Genomic DNA, 13,007 nt, shown 5'->3' with positions numbered 1-13,007 from the left:
CGAGTGTGACGCGCCTAACTTGTATTTACTACTTAGACTATGATCCTATGATTATTATCCCTAGTAGGACCTTATTCGAAGTTGCTCGTGATTTAACTATAGAGGTTACACGAGATCTAGAATAGCACGCGGAGCTAGGGAGTTGTTTTACCGAGGCGTTGATAAGGAAGCTAGGATCTCAGGGAAATTCCTTATGGGTACGAATCGTAGGATTTTAGGGCGTTTAGTTTTGAAGCGGAGTCGTTAGAGGATCTTTCGGCAAAAGGGATTCATTCGACCGAGTGTTTCACCATGGGGAGCGCCAGTGCTTTTAGTCAAGAAGAAGGACGGAAGGTCGAGATCGTGGGTGGATTATCGACAATTGAACAAGGCAACGATCAAGAACAGATACCCGTTGCCGAGGATAGATGATTTGATGGACCAACTACGAGGGGCTACCGTATTTTCCAAGATAGATTTGAGGTCAGGCTATCGTCGGATCAGAGTGAAGATTGAGGATATACCGAAGACTGCTTTCAGGACACGTTAAGGACACTACGAGTACCTAGTGATGCCGTTTGGAGTGACGAATGTACCTGCTGTTTTCATGGATTACATGAACCGCATCTTTCAGGAGTTCTTAGATCGGCGTGTGGTGGTGTTTATTGAGGACATATTGATCTATTCGAAGGACGCGAATAAACATGAAGGACATTTGCGCCAAGTTTTACAATTGTTGAGAGAGAAAAAGCTGTATGAGAACCCTTCCAAGTGTGAATTCTGGCTGGAGGAAGTCAATTTCTTAGGCCATGCTATCTCGAAGGAGGGCATAGCTGTGGATCCGGCGAAAGTGGAGACTGTTTTGGCTTGGGAGCAACCGAAGATGGTGACAGAGATCAGAAGTTCTGTGGATTTAGCTGGATATTATAGACGCTTCATTGAGGGATTTGCCAAGATTGTTGGACCTTTGACTCAATTGACGAGGAAGGATTAATCTTTTACATGGATTGAGGGTGTGTGGTTCCGTAGCGGAATCGTTAGGAACTTGATATCAGGATAATTGTGGTTACTGGATGTTAGGATCTCATTGTCTGTTCCAGTGGGTTTTTCTAAATTTCCACCTTCGATGTATTAGGCCTGATCAACCTAATATTGAGGGGGTGATATTCGGAATCACAGCTGGTTATGGACTTTGATAGAAGGACGGGTAAGATGAATTTGAATTGATTGAGGATTAGTCGGATTTGGGAGGAAAGTTCGTGTTAAGCATTTGATTGTACAAGATTAAGATTTGAACCTTTGGAAGTTGATGATTTTCGTATAGACATTGATTGGTTAGTTCGTGTGATTACTCCAAGTAGAGGTAGACTAAGCCAATAGAATTGATGTTGGAAAATCTTTAAGTATTTTCTCGGAAGTTATGAAGTCATAGGTTATGTGATTTCTGACGTGGGATTATTAGAGATTAGATAGGTTGGATTTAATATCCGGTTATAGATGATTGTTTGATGGTAGCGAGATTGAGAAGAATTAACTCTGAACTAGATTGTTATAGTCGAGTTCGAGGAATAAGTTTTGCTAAGCGTTGGATTAATATGTGGAGACATTATAGTCTTAAGAGATGAATTTTCGCTTGAAAAGTGTTGAATTAATGATTAAGTTGGAGAAAGAAAGTTTTAGCATAAGTTGAATACTTGAGGTTGGTGATATGGATTCCAAGGAAATATGCTGAGATTACTAAGTGAGATTTACTAAGTTGGATTGAAATCTTAGGGTTAAGATTGAATCTTGAGAGCCGAGAATCACGTACGAGTAGGAGATCTTATGGTTGTAGGTGTGACAATAGGAGTTGAATCTTAGAAGATTGAAGACCTGAAGGTGAGTTTCGGGTTAAGACCATTGAGGTGTAGTATAAGAGAGATCTTGAAGTAAGGGAATTCTGGGTTGTGTGGAGTGTTAAGGTTGGTGATCTATTGATGTTGATTATGAGGTTGCGGACATCATGACCATGTGATAAGATTTGAATGATGTTAGCATAATAAGTTATGATTATGGATAGCAGGATCAAGTGGTGAGTGTGGAAGCATGACGACACTTATCAGGTCGTTTGGGTAAGTGAAGGAGTTATAGTTTTAAGGAACGGATATTCATTTAAGAAGTATTGAAGAATTAAATGTTATTAGAGGACCAAACTTGGTGAAGGTGTAGGTTTTAAATCTATGAATGTCTGTCTAAGGTGTAGGACTCGAAGTTTGTCAGAATTTGATTGAGAGATTAAGAAGTTGATTGACGAGATGGTGATTGAGTCACAGAAAGGAAGGTGTTAGTATTAAGATGAATACCTGAGGTTGTTATATTTTGACGAGTTTCGTAGAGGATAGGAGTCAATGGGACTTTTTTATGGATTTTGATAATGCATATTACGAGTAATAAGTGAATTTTACTAAAGTTGAATGAGAATCCTAGGGCTAAGGTTGACCTAGTGAGCTGAGATTCATGTACACATAAGAGATTCAGTGGTGTTAGCGGTTACGATAAGAGTTAAATCTCAGAATGTTGAAGGATCGGAAGATGTAATGGCTAGTTAAGTCCCTTGAGGTATAGTTATGATTTAATCTTCTAGAGGATAAGTCTCGATTTGTGCGAAGTGTTAGGGATTTCAGTAAGTGTAAATAGGTTTGAGTGAGGGAAGTTCTAAGGAAGAAGACGATAATAATGGATTGTTAGATATTAAGAAGAGGATTATCTTATAAGTTGTTGATAACTTGATGTTGAAGGGGATAAGATTAGTGAAGGACAAGAAATAAGGACATAAGTCGATTTTTAATTCGAATGGTGACTAAGTAGGAGATTGATTTCATTGTGCGAGTGATGATAGTTACGAAGTTGGATGTGACGTTAATGGACTATTAGATTCCAACACAATGTTTCGTCTAAGAGTTATCGAACGAACAAGTGATGGACTGTAGATGAAGATCACGAGGACAAGTTGAGTATCTACTTTATGATGACAGAGAGGCACCGAGTTTAAGAAGAATTTCGGACGACCGAAAGTAAAGAAGTAAGTGGCTAAGGTTGTGCGACTGCACGGAATGCCAACCGATATCATTTCAAGCAGAGATCTGACGCATGTAATCGAGTCAGACGACATGAGGTTGAATGATGTTTTGTCTTTTGAGACGCCGATAGTTAGCAGTGGGGATAGAAGAGTGAAACAGTTAAGGGGAAGGCAGATTGCTTAAGTAAAGATTTTGAGGAACAATGACACCGGCACTACTACATGAGAATTGGAAGATAAGATCAAGGAACTGTATTCCGAACTTTTTGCAGAACTCTGAGTTTCGAGGACGAAACTTTCTTTTTGGAGGGGAGTATTGTAAGACCTGGATTTTCAGAACAAGCTAGTTTCCGACTCACGCGTAGAATCAGTGTAAGCGTGACAGGAGTTTGACATTTGAGGAAGATTAATGAAGAAGAAAGTTCAGGAATTGCTTGAGGAATGTTGCGTAGTTGTTTTCGGAGTTAGTGCGAGTCGTCTGCACACTTGCCTTAGGGCGAGCGTGTCCAGAATAGACTATTTCGCTCTTAAAGCAACGTTTTGAGTGAGATTTCGAACTCTCGGAAAATTTAAAGATTCTCTTTATTTTTCCATCGACCAGCGTTTCATTTCGGAACTCTGGACTGTACGCACGATAGGTTTCACTTTTCGGATGTCCGCCGACGCTAATTTCTTTGCTTCGAAACCCTATTTTCGAGCAATGGATGAAGACTTTTTCTATTCGGGACTTCTAAAGAAGATTCCGTCCGCGTTGCCAGACTTGTTTCGACGTTTCCAAACTTTCTTCAGTTGGAAGTTTTGTCGTTTGAGCATCACAGCAAAAAGTAGTTTTTCGGGGCAGATTAACCGACACCGCTTTTGAGTTTTTCGATATCGTTTTTCCCAAATCCTAGATATTTGTTTTGAGTTCTGGAATTCTGACGCCAGAATCTCTCTTATAATTTCTCGGTGATCGTGCTGCAAAAATCGGAATCGCGAAATTTTCATTTTCCCGCGATTTCGCCCGCCTATAAATAGGCGAAAAAGCAAAATCCTCTTCATTTTGCACCATTGAGGCCGCGGTTTGTAGAGAGAGAGGGAGAGGAGAGATTTTCGCGAAACCTTGACCAATCTTCGTGCAGTTCGTCCCTACTTCTAGGTATCAAGGTAACTAACACGATTCCTACCTCTGATTGTTGTTTCTGTTGCGTTTCTGAAGTCGTTTCTGTGCTCTAAGTTTTGAGCTTTTTCTAAAATTGTCCGATTTCTCTGATTTCTCGCTTGGGTTATGTTCCTTATGTTCCCCTGAGTCTAAAACCTCTGTCAGTAAACTCTGATTGCGATTCAGTTGTCCAGGATCTGAAAAATTGACTCAAAACTCTTTTTGTCTCACATTTCGAAACTTTATTGTCGAAAAGACTTAATCTGACTTCGTGCCTTTAGGATTTGTTGTCACGGATATCATGAGGATCGTTGCTGTCAAATTTGTTTTCAGAACTGATAACTTTGAAGTTTTGAGCCTTTATTTTGGACCAAAATGCCCCTGCGTAGTCGTATTTCGGCCCGATTGTCCGAAAATTGTTCTGACAGTTTCTTTGCCTTAGTTTTACCCTAAAACTACCTTGTAAACTGATTTGATCGAAGAAAAAGAGCCGAAGCCCTTTTCTCCTTATGGCCGTGGGTTTTTCCTAAGGGGAGGGGAGTTTTTCGTTTTCGAAAACTTGTCCTTTCGTACCCGTTTGTCGTATTCTGAAGCTTTGATGCTTTGTCTATCGTTTATGTATTGTATTGCGATCGAACTAATCGATTTTGTGTGGATTCTGCTTTGTTTTTCCTCCGAGGTTCAGTTGAAGGAACTTTGGAAGTTTCAAGGCATTCCTGTGAAGGAGATTTGATTTGCGAAGCTGGATCAGCTCGAGGTTAGGGCAACTTACTATATATTAGCTATGACTGCATGATAGGCGTCGATAAATTCGACTTATGTTTTATCTGATGTTGTTTTTGATGATGAGTTGATGTTATGATGCTTTTCCATACTTGTGATGTTGTGCTTTTGTTGGATTGAGCGTTTTGACGCAATTTCGGAGTGGAGATTCATTGATCTGGTGATCTTTGATATTTCGGGTTGGATGAACAACCCTAGGCAAGTCCAAATGTGGGGTTTGAGACTTAGCCATTTGTTGGGATTCGTTGGAATTCCTAGACTTTCCCCGGGAAATGTATTTTGGGTGGTTGATCTTTGAAAACTTAGAATGATAGAGTTTTGAAAATCTAAAGACTTGGGAAACTTAGACTTTGAGAAATAAACTCATAACTTGACTAATTCGAATTGAAACAATTTTTATTAACGTTTAAGCATAGGAGAACTGAAGGGGAAAATATTTACGAAAAACGGGGAAAAGTCGACTTTGTTGTGGGTTTGGAGAGTTTGGAATTGGGGAAAGCCACTGAGGTGAGCTATGGTGATGTTTGAAAGTCACCAAGTACTCTAGTACTCCTGGTAGTGTTGTTCGAGTCGTGTTGTATTGACCGGCACAGACTCTGGGTTTTGTTTGTGGGTTTTGTGGTGGGGGTTGTGTTGTATTGACCGACACTAACTCCAAGTCGTGTTGTATTGACCGACACTGACTCTGGTTTTGATAATCATATTGCACACGTGCATATACGCGATGAAGTGCCAAGCAGAGTACTTCGGTATAACAGGAAGTAACGATCAGCCATGCAGAGTTGAATCGGTCCTGACTATATCTGGCACAACAGGAGGTAACGATCATCCATGTAGAGTTGCATCGTGCCTGTTGATGTTCGGCATAGCAAGCAGAAATGGTCAAACCATGTAGAGTTTGTATCGTCTTGACTATAGCCAAAGGTGATAAGCGACGCCCGAGCAGAAATGGTTAAACACGAGGCCAGTGTTACGACCGTCTCGAGGTGCCCAGCCTATAAGTGGCAATACCGTTGGTTTGTCCCGTCGCCAAGCAGAGTGACGTCGTTGATTTGCTCCGTCGCCAAGCAGAGTGACGTTGTTGATTTGTTCCGTCGCCAAGCAGAGTGACGTTGTTGTTCTGTCCCGTCGCCAAGCAGAGTGACGTTATTCGGATTTGTGTCAGCATATTCTGCACTGGCACACAATGCATCTTATTATGACTGAATTGTGTAAGAGAATTGATAACATGCTATGTATAAACCTTAGGGTAAGCAGTGCATAACTTATATGTATATATACAACATATATATATATACCCCTTTATCGCATGTTGATTGTATATCTATTGTATTCTGTAAGTTGACCCTAGCGCCTTGGCTTTGTTTGTATGTTTGTGCTTGGGCGGTCGGCCTGCTGCCAGGCGTCCGTCAGACGGTTCGTGATGATTCGTTGTGCGGGAAAGACCCGGAGCGGAACGACTATTACTGAAGCTTTCGACGAGGACCCGGACTTCATGACAGTTCGAGGGAGGGTCGATGATAGTAGTGTGGGTTATGGGTGGTTAGAGCCTTTTGAGTTAGTTGTTACTGTAATAGCTCTGATTCGTCATTCATATTTTGGGACAGGGTAGGTTCCCGACGCATGGCTTTTGTGTGGTCCTCTTACTGAGGGATCACAGTGAGTCAGTCGGACCATAGGGGTCTTTGCTTAGGCCATTTTGAGGCCGACTTCCTCCTAGTGGTTTGTAATTATGATTTTCTCACTCACACATCTGGATATGTAACTATTTGCCTACGGGCACACTACTTTGGAGTCACTGCGAGTGCGCGTGACATGGGAGTGCAGCTGAGGCTGTACATGTGTAAATATTTGTGTGTTGGTTGGGTTTTGTCTTTATTTTCTATTGCTTGATTTAAAAGGTATCAAACGAAAAAAATTACCTGTTTTCCGCGTAAAGTTTACTTTTGGTTACTAAAGTGACACCTGGAAATCGGGGTGTTACACCTGTGAAAATATCCACTCCACTGTCACTAAGTAACGCCTCGAAGGACGGGATATTCATGTGAAAATATCCACTCCACTACCACTTGATAACGCCCCGAAAGACGGGACAGTCATGTGAAAACATCCACTCCACTGTCACTTCATAACGTCTCGCAAGACGGGACAGTCCTGTGAAAATATCAACTCCACTGTCACTAAGCAAATCAAAACATCTCATCCAACTCAGTAGTCACTCAAACAACAATCTCAATTTCAATAATCAAAACAGGATAACCACATGTTATTCATATTATCAACCAACATAAATCAATTCAATTACATACCAACTCAGTTCAATGACAGAAACCAGTAAACGGCCGAAGCCTCTCAGAAAACGGAGACACACGTCTCAATAAGTTTACTCGGCCGAAGCCTTCAGAAAATATTTGGCACAAGCCTCATAAACAGTCAATATAAGCAAGCATACAACATTGCAAGCATAATAATCATAATCCAATGCCAATCAATATAAACATCTTCATCTCAAACGCAGGCAGTGCGATAAAAGCAGGCAAGACTCAAAGACACGCTAAAACTGAATTACCCTTACCTTCGTGAGTAGAAGTTGTGCATGGAAGTTGTAAACCTAGAACAAGGAAACACAATCATCAACACAAGCCTCACTAGGAGCAACACGATCTAATAATACTAATCGAAATCGTAAAGAAGGCTTTTAAAGCTTCAGAGTTCACTTTTTGGCACGAATGGACAACGAAGACTTCGTTCGCTAAAACGAGCATAACTCGAGCTATAAAACTCGGAATGACACGAAACCAGAGCCAAAATTTCGACAATCGAAAGAGCTACGCTATAGCTCAGGTCATAGAGACCCAAAATTTATTTTTGGACACGGTACCCTAACAAATAGGTTTCGGCCACTCTCAAAAATAGGGTTTCCGAACTTTTTCTTCGATCTAATTTAATTCCTAGGTATTCTTAGGCGATATCTAGGCCAGGGAAACTCTCATAAAAATTATCGGATCGAAAACTAGAACATGGGTATTTTGGTCAAGATTTTTAGCTCGGAAACTCAAAATCAGAATTTCGAAAAACAAATTAGATGGGGTCGATACCAACGACGATTATGACGACTAATCCTACTAACGCTAAGCTCAGTCGAGAGTTTTAAGTCTAAAGGGCGAAGCTTTGGTCAAAAATGGGTTTTTTGAGCAGAATTGAAACTCGGCGGCAATTCGGCGAGATTCAGCGAAATGTAATCCGCTAGAAGTATTCTTGGGTTAGTAGAGAATAAGTTTAGACACTGAAATCAAGTTATTTGGACAGTTTTACAAAAAGCTCGAAACTTTGAGCACAGAAAAACATAGAGAAAAACGACAGAATTTACGATCAGAGGTAAGGAAAAGCATCAGTGCATCGAGGCCTACGTATAGCAACTGTCAGTGCGACGATCAGTCAAGGATTGCAAAAAAGCTCTTCTCCCTCTTCTCCTCAAGCTCACCCACGGCCAAAGCATGGAAAAAGATGAAGATATTTCAAATTTTGGCTATTTATAGATTGGTCAAAAACGCGGCAAAACAAATATTTCCCGATTCCGATTTTTCCTGTGCAATACTCCGTGAATTCTGAGTGGGTTTCCGATGTCAAGTTTCCAGAACTTGAATCAGGGTTTTGGAATAAATGAAACGATCCAAAAAGCGGTATGGAATAATTCAACCCGAAAAACTACTTTTTGCAGCGAATGTCAGATGCAGAAACTTTCTTCTGAAGAAAGATTGGAAACATCGAAATAAATGGGTGTACGCATGTGGAATCTTCATTTGAAGCTCCGAATAGAAAAAAGTCTTCATCGACAGTTTACTTTAAGGTTCTTGAGCTATCAGGGATTCAGTTTCGGCAAACTTCCGAGAATTGAAATCTGCCGTTCGTACATTCCAGGGTTTCGTGTCGAAACACTTGTCAAGGAAAGGAATAAGAGGAATTCTTATATTCCTCTGAATATTTTTTAATATCGTTTCTACAGTGCTTTAAGAGCAGATTAGCCATTTACTAACGTTTTTGCCCTAAGGCGGAAGTGAATAAGACTCGTGTTATAACCTATAGCGACTATGAAACTATTCTTAGTCATTCCCTGAACTTTCTTTCTCATTATACTAATCCGAACATCAAACATAAGTCGAGTTCCTCTCACGCTTAAACAGAATCATATGTGTGAGGTGGAAATTAATTAATTTATTTTAATTCTAAAATCCTGGGTCTTACACGTTGGGAGCGAGAGTAGGCCTCCACCTGGGTACATAAGGATCAACATGGATGCTGCTTTTAGCAACTCAACAAGAAGGGGGCACTAGGAATTATAGTTAGGGACGAAAATGGTGCACAGATCTTGGCCCATTCTAATAGCTTCTTTGATATCTCTCCACTGGCAGCCGAGGCAAATGCAATGAGAGAAGCTATGGTGTTAGCAAACAACCTACATCTAGGAAAATGCATCTTCACATCTGACTGTAAAGAGCTAATCTCCCTAGTTACTTCTTCCAAGATGGACTGGTCCATTGGCCCAATTCTGCTAGACATTCAGGAGCTTCAAAGCAGGTTAAGTGAACCCAGGTTTATGTGGGTAGAAAGAGCCAACTGTAACACCCCGATTTCGGTGGCGTCACTTTAGTAACCAAAAAGAAACTTAAAGCGGAAAAACGTGAATATCTTTTTTTCGATATAAACATAGACAAGACTGAAGTAAATAAAACCCAAAAGCGAAAAACAACAGAACTAATATACAATATGTATAACAGCCCCCGCTGTAAGTAGAAACCTCGTCACGAGTAATCTCCAGTGACGGAAAGTAGAAAGAGTAGCGCCCGTAGGCAATATATACAAACCAAATATAAAGGTGAAGTGTCCGCAACACCATCCCTCAAAACTGAGAATAAGCTGACCCAATGGCCTGAAACAAGACCTCCTAAGTCCAACCAACTCTCTGTGATTCCCGTAAGGAAACCACACAAAAAGCTATAGGTGGGAAACTACCCTGTCCCAAAGGAAACAAATGACAGTCAGAGCTAAGACTCTACTCCTACACTAATCCTATCTCGAGGAGCTCACACCAGCACTAAAACCTACATGCTAGCATGATCGTCGTCTGAATCCGAATCCAGAACGACCAAGTCTATATACACTACCCGTCCTCCTCTCGCCACAGCGATACGCTCCGGTACTGGACTCACGGGCTTAGGGCCCGATCCATGATCATCTATAACAGCAACGGTGGGTGAACTGGACTCTGAAGAAGGCACTCCCACTGGCTCCTCCTCTGAGGGATCCTCCTCATCCGAAGATAACGGTGGTGGTGGTCCTCCTGCTCCTGGTCCGCAATGCACACCTGGTGGCAAGTTGAAACTGACAGTGCATCTCCGCAGCACTCCTGACGTCAAGTATCCTACCCTATCTGCATGGTCCTCCATAATCCGCCCCGAGTACGTCGCTCGATGGCTAGCGGGGTCAACCACCCACGAACCGGGGTCGTCCTGGTCAATCATCTCGTATCTAATCCCCCCGAAGGGTGGACCATTGTGAACCAGTCCGCAATGGACATCTGACAAAGGGCGTTGTCCGCCAAAACACACACAGAAGACGCGAGGGTCAACTCCAAAGAATTATGTAAGTAATAAACCCAATAGGTACAGATAAGAAGTAGCCACTTAGGCTTATAGCTAGAGATAACATCCTAGGGTTGCATATTCCACAATGAATGTAAACAACAATAATAGCAAGTAGCATGCATCAAATAGGATTATCACTTATCAAACACACTCAACAACTAAGTCAGTATGCATGTTGCATGAAATGATATGGCGGTTAACCCAGTTAACCAAATGCATTCCGGAACGGATGGACATCAAACGGATCAGCCCAAACACCAGCCACGGTGGGACCATTTCGGCCCGCGTGCCTCTTACTCCAACAACAACGGTAGTCAGATCAGTCGTAACCCGTAGGTCTGTCATTTCGGTCTGCTACAAGAGTCGTCTACAAACGCTCTTACACGGAAATCCGGGTCTTATGACCATTTTGGAATCCGACGAGGTCCAGAGTACGTCCTGTGTTAATACCTCATTAATGTTGCATGAATGCAGGATGATTAGTCAAACAACGTCTCCGTCCTCACTCAACACGTCGCCACGTGTTCTAGCTAAATTAATGTCTCTAAAAGCTTACCCTAAGGTAACAGTCGATTCTGCGACAAAAGACACATCTCTACAACAACACATAACTCATGATGATCTCCAAATCATCCGACTCATCTCCATCCGATGATCACAACTGCTCAACAAGCAAAGAGTATCACATACTCAGAAACTATCAATTTCCCGGACTTATCCCCCGGATAGCCCAACAACACAACTGCTCCCAGAGCACAAGAGTATCAACATACTCAAAACTTCTTAACATTCTCAACACTTGGATCCGACGACACTTCTCGTTTTCCAAAACTAAGACTTTGCATCCTAAGCTTCCTTTCGAGTTTATTATCTTTATTTGAAGATTTAGAGGTTGTTTAATGTCTTATGAGTTTTCTTTACAAAATAATATCCTTTTAGTCTTATCGCAAAACTTATAAGTTCTCGGGATCTCCAAATCCCCAAATGATTCTAGAGAATGTCTCGATCCATAAAACACCATAACAAGGCCCGAATCTCATTCGTCCTATCAAACTTTCTCAAAACTCTCAAAATAAAATCGGCATGACCTGCCCGCTATTCTCACCACTCAGAATCACAGATATCAGCGAAAGACATAATTAAATTATCACAGTCAACAAACATGTCATATATCAATACATCTCAGAATAAACACGTAGCATTTAGCATATAAAGCATGCACCACACATCCTAGATTACCCACATAGCACATAGCATGTAAGTCAATCTCAAAAACAGTCAGTAGATGAATCATCTACATTGTCAGCCGAAGCCTCAGAAAACATTTTTCCAATCAAACACAAACCAGTGCATAAACAGTAAATCAATGTCGAAAGCATCGACCCTAAGCATTAACTAAAGATTCAGTGAGAAGCCCTCACCTGAAGATTCTCCAGGGTGATCTTCTAACTCCTCTTCACAAGCAAAGCCTTGCTCTCCAGGAAATTCCTCAAAAGCACCTTTTGAGTAAAACCACAGAAATCAATCAAAATCTATCGGAAACTAAGCTATCAATGCCCACTAAGGTTACCCGAAGTAGTACATACTCCGAGGTACGATAATCTAGCGCGAAAGGACAAGTTTTCGAAAAAGGAATTTTCCTCCCTCCCCCTTAGAGTGCTCGGCCACTTGTGGTAATTGTGGGGTTCGATTTTTCTTCGATCAAACTTGGTTCCTATGCTATCATTAGCCGTAACTAAGGGTATTCTAAACTCGGAAAAATTATCGGATCAAAAACTGTCGCAGGGGTATTTTGGTCAATATTTTTAGCTCAGAATTTCAAAACTGAAATTTCGAAAAGCAAATTGGATGGGGACGTCATCAACGACGTTTATGACAACTAATCCTACTAGCACTAAGCTAAGGCGATAGTTTTCAGCCCAAAGGACGAAGCTTTTCCCCAAATGGGTATTTTCACCAGAATTGAAACTCGACGGTAGTTTTTCGAGAATCGACGAGATATTATTAGCTAAACATACTCAGAAGAATGTAGGGAAGATGTTTAGAATCAAAAATGGAATTATCAGGATAGTTTTGCAAAAACCTCAAAACTATGAGCACAGAAAGACATAGAGAAAAGCTATGGAAACGACGATCAGAGGTAAGGATTAGCGACTATACCTCGGTACCTTGAAGTAGCAACTGTTGGATCAACGATCAAGCAAGAAATGAACAAAAGTTCTTCTTCCTCTTCCTCTTGGTGAGCTCGCGGATTTGGAGAGAAAATGGTGAAGGTTTTGCCATTTTTTCTCCTTTTCTTGCTATATATAGAGGTTGGCAAAACGCGGGAAAATGAAAGTTTCGCGAATCTGATTTTTCCGGCTTCATTCTCCGTGAATTCTAAGATAGGTTTTGGCGAAAG

The sequence above is a fragment of the Lotus japonicus genome, chromosome 6, assembly GCF_012489685.1.
Source record: "Lotus japonicus ecotype B-129 chromosome 6, LjGifu_v1.2".
In the NCBI taxonomy this organism is placed as follows: Eukaryota; Viridiplantae; Streptophyta; class Magnoliopsida; order Fabales; family Fabaceae; genus Lotus; species Lotus japonicus.
Note: the sequence above shows the minus strand (reverse complement) of the source record.